Source organism: Schistocerca serialis, chromosome 3 (assembly GCF_023864345.2).
Source record: "Schistocerca serialis cubense isolate TAMUIC-IGC-003099 chromosome 3, iqSchSeri2.2, whole genome shotgun sequence".
Lineage (NCBI taxonomy): Eukaryota > Metazoa > Arthropoda > Insecta > Orthoptera > Acrididae > Schistocerca > Schistocerca serialis.
Window position 1 is genome coordinate 647,899,463 of NC_064640.1, and position 4,325 is coordinate 647,903,787.

Here is a 4,325-nt window from a genome sequence, read left to right on the forward strand (position 1 = left end):
CAGCGTCCGACATGTGAAAATTACAAGTCATTCCGTCACTATCTTTGTAAACAGCACATCTGTCAAGCAAATGTGTACACAGGGGTAGCAGCGCCTCACAAGCACCTTCGCTAACTTAGTTACGAAGCTGAAGTCTCGATTTTACGCCCAAGATGCGACAGGTGGGGATGGAGTACATCGCATAAATCAAAGTTCGTTTACAGGAATGTGTAAAGTTTCATCACACATGAGATGGAAGTCCTCCGATGACCGACAGGTTTACCGTTAACGATCGCAAGTAGACAGTGCTTTAAACCACATACAGAACACGTGGTTGCATATGAGTAGAACGCAGGCTATGTCACGCGACTATTGCATCTGGACCGAACAGTTGAAAAATTGACCTGCAGCAACTTCTCCTTCTCTAGAATGCATCAGTCAACCATTAAATCGTACCTCGTTACAGCTCCATCTCAATCAATCATCCCGTCCACTCTCTGTTATCCTTTAACGTAGATGCAAGTAAGTTTAGAGATGAATGGTTCTCTGTCTTCCTGAAAAGCATCAAATATAGTAGTCAACTCGCCCGTATCACTGGTACCTCAATAGACATACAGCCTCGACGGAAAAAAATTGACTGCCTCTGTGATTTCCTTTCTTTTCGATGTCGACGTTTTCTCGGATTCCTCTTGTTGCCACATACTTGTTCCCATGTACAAATTGTTCGACGCGAGCCAGAAGATACGCAAGTACTTCCTCAATTTCCCGCATTTCGGTATATATTCGGTCAATTTATACCTATTCACTAGCCATTTTTCTCAATTCTATCAATTTTATATTGGATCTATCCATGCGATCAAGGCATAACCTCTCGTTCTGTGTTCTAAAATTGCTTGTAAATGTAGCACAGCTGCCAACACCCAGCCCAAATGCACAGGAAGTGTAATACAGCACTCTATTCGACTGTATCCAGTCACTTCCACGTTCGGAGAGCGTTTGCTCTCTGTCTTGCCATCCACCCCACATTATTAGGTAAGAAGAAGAGATTAGATTATAGGCTTTCATGTGATGTAACATAGTCCGTTGGTGGCGTAGAGTACCTCTCCCCTCCCAAGACTGGGACTCCCCGAGATTGTTTGGTCAGTAGAGGTGACAGAGCTAGTGGGTTGTTATTTGAATGTGATGGACAGTGAATAGTGAGACAGTTTTCGTTAATGTTTGCACAAATATAAACATGTTATACGTCTCTGAAAGGCGTGATGAGAGATATAAACAATGGTTAATGAGAATGGAGGAAAGCGATAATAAATGTTACTGCAAAGTCGTGTTACTTGGATGTTACTGCAAAGTCGTGTTACTTGCCAGGCTGGGAGATATAGAGAGGCATAATAAAACAAATAAGCAAATAAAAGCAGCAGGACCATTCAGTGGTAGCCGGCAGTGTGTTTTACAATACAAACCAACCAGACAAGAATCGGTATTGGTGGAAGGGCGGCTGGCACTTTTTATTGAAGAACATTCTATATTTCAAACTGTAGAACACTCGTGTGATCTGTGTAAATCCTGCTTTTCTGTCAGTAAAGAAGCAGTGGATCTTAAACTCCATTGGCCGGCGGCGGTGGTCTCGCGGTTCTAGGCGCTCAGTCCGGAACCGCGCGACTGCTACGGTCGCAGGTTCGAATCCTGCCTTGGGCATGGATGTGTGTGATGTCCTTAGGATAGTTAGGTTTAAGTAGTTCTAAGTTCTAGGGGATTGATGACCACAGATGTTAAGTCCCATAGTGCTCAGAGCCATTTGAACCATTTGAAACTCCATTGTGCAAAGTAAACAGCAATGGCCTGTAAGATGTTAGTAACGCATTTTGAGCAGCTGTTAATATATGATTTAAGAGGCCTAGGATATAGCTTCATTGTAGATGAAACAAATGCCATTTCTGTAACCAAACTACTAGAAATTGCGATTAGGGACTATTCCACAGCAATAAATATACAGGGTGATCCATTTGAGATGTCAGGGAAGTATAACGTTATTTTGATAAGTTAATATATCTACCATTGAGAAGTTTTCTGCAATGTGCATGAAAATGATCGGAGTTAACACTGACTGACCACACTCCAGGAGGCAAGCAAACAGCACATAATTTACAGTGAAGACACAAGACCTCAGAAACAGATTGTATTCATTAAATGAAAGAGCAGTATGCAGTACCTCAGTTACAGCCATATTCGATGCAGGTCACCATTATCTAACAACAGCACAGTGGTCCACTTCACTGGGCTCTCACAGTGCATGAACAACCGAACCAGACATTCAACGATTCCTGGTGTGGCTGTGGTGGACCTATCCAATGGCCTTCTCATAGCAGCGACCTAACGGCTACAGATATTTTTCTATATGGCTACGACACATTAACAATGTATCCAAAAAGACTGCAGAATCTGGCTGACCTATGGAGGCAGATTAGAGTGGCTTTTCAGCAAATCACTCCCAGAATGCTGACTGCCATGTGGCGCAATACAGACACGAGGTACGATATCTGCCGCTATCGCAACAGCAGACATGTTGGGTGGTAATGTTCTGTGACACAAACTTCAGACACTCCAGACTCTCCTACACATGTGTGTACCATTAAGAAGCAATGAATTTGCCAAGACACAAAGGAATTACAGAAATTGGCTGCGAGTGGGCATTGATTTAAATCAACAGGGAACTTCGAAAATTTGAACTTGATTCGAATCTCGACTTCCTGCTTACTAGGCAGATGCTCTGACCACTTAGCTATCCGTTTTTTTATTAAAATCTTCTTGTGTTCGGTATCGTTCGTTGCGTTTGGTCGAGGCGGATATCCCATGACACCCGTTGAAGTTCATCGTTGATCCATTTACTCAGTTTTTTTTATTACAGAGGGCAGCTAACCCTCTGACCGAACACGCTGAGCTACCGTGCCAGCAACCATCTGGACACAGTGGCCTTCGGAACTGCACAGATTGCCCTAGCATGCGTCCCGTCAGACCCAAATTCTCAACTTTTCCACACACTACTAATGTTGTGTCTCTTGCGCATTGGCCGCGGTGGTCTAGCGATTCTAGGCGCGCAGTCCGGAACCGCGCGACTGCTACGGTCGCAGGTTCGAATCCTGCATCGGGCATGGATGTGTGTGATGTCCTTAGGTTAGTTAGGTTTACGTAGTTCTAAGTTCTAGGGGACTGATGACCACAGATGTTAAGTCCCATAGTGCTCAGAGCCATCTTGCGCATTATCCTCATTACGCGCAGCATTTCGCCGGTTCCCGTCTTTCAGACATGGCTGAAAGAACAGACATCACATATATGTAATTAAGGCGAGAACGGCCAATGATCTCTTCAGTGCGCATGCACACCAGGCTCGAACTCTTACGGGAAACGGCAAAATGTCGTGCGTAATGAGGCTAATGAGTAAGGAGCACTAAATTAGTAGTGTGTGGAGAAGTTGAGAATTTGGGTTTGACAGGAAGCATGATAGGGTAATCCGTGCAGTAACGACGACAACTGCATCCGGATGGCTTAGTGGTCAGAGCCTCTGCTTAGTAAGCAGGAGACCTGGGTTTGAATCCCCGTCTGGGTAATTTCTTTGTGTCTTAATTCATAGTGGCAACTGGACCAAAATGGTGTATGTTCTTTCAGACATACATGTAACACATCTGCATAGTTTCTTGTACATAGTGCTAGAAATTGTACGTTGGACGAACACACTGCAGATGGAATTACTGAGGCCCTTAAAAGCTGTTTTTCTAAAAGAGATATGAATTTAAATAAGCTTCTTACTATAGGCACAGATAATCTCTCTGCCATAGTAGGGATTAACAGTGGCATTTATGCTAAACTGAAGTGTGAAATTTTGTATCTTCTATTTATTAGGTATGTGTGCCATACCTTGCAGTTTCCGATTACATGTGCTGCTAGTGACCTTCTGTCAAGGCATTTAGAATTCTTAAGTAAAGAGACATACAACTGATTCTCAAATTCAGCAATGAGGCAAGTTACATATTGGGAACTATTTTATACAATAAATGAAGGTGATTTGCCATTAAAACTAGTTCAAATGAGTCAGACAAAATGGTTATCCATTGAAAGGGCACTGACCCAAATACCGCAGCACTGGCTGGAGCTTAAAACTCATTTTGAGATATCAACATTGAGAGAACGCTGTTATGCTGCTGAGGTTTTGTTTTCTATGTACAATAACGAATCTAATTACTTGTATCTTAGTTTCCTTAAGCCTATTCTACAGCAAGTTCAGCACGTGAATAGGAAATCTGAATCCAAACGTCATGATCCCACAAAGCTATTGAATGATCTAATCCTTT

The 4,325-nt window shown here is 43.0% G+C and overlaps 1 non-coding gene across 1 annotated transcript; it reads left to right on the plus strand.

The window, feature by feature from the left end:
• Positions 1-3,511: 3,511 nt before the first annotated feature.
• On the plus strand, positions 3,512-3,583 carry Trnat-agu (transfer RNA threonine (anticodon AGU)). The gene has a single exon. It is a non-coding gene; the product is annotated as a tRNA-Thr (tRNA).
• The last annotated feature ends 742 nt before the right edge of the window (positions 3,584-4,325 follow it).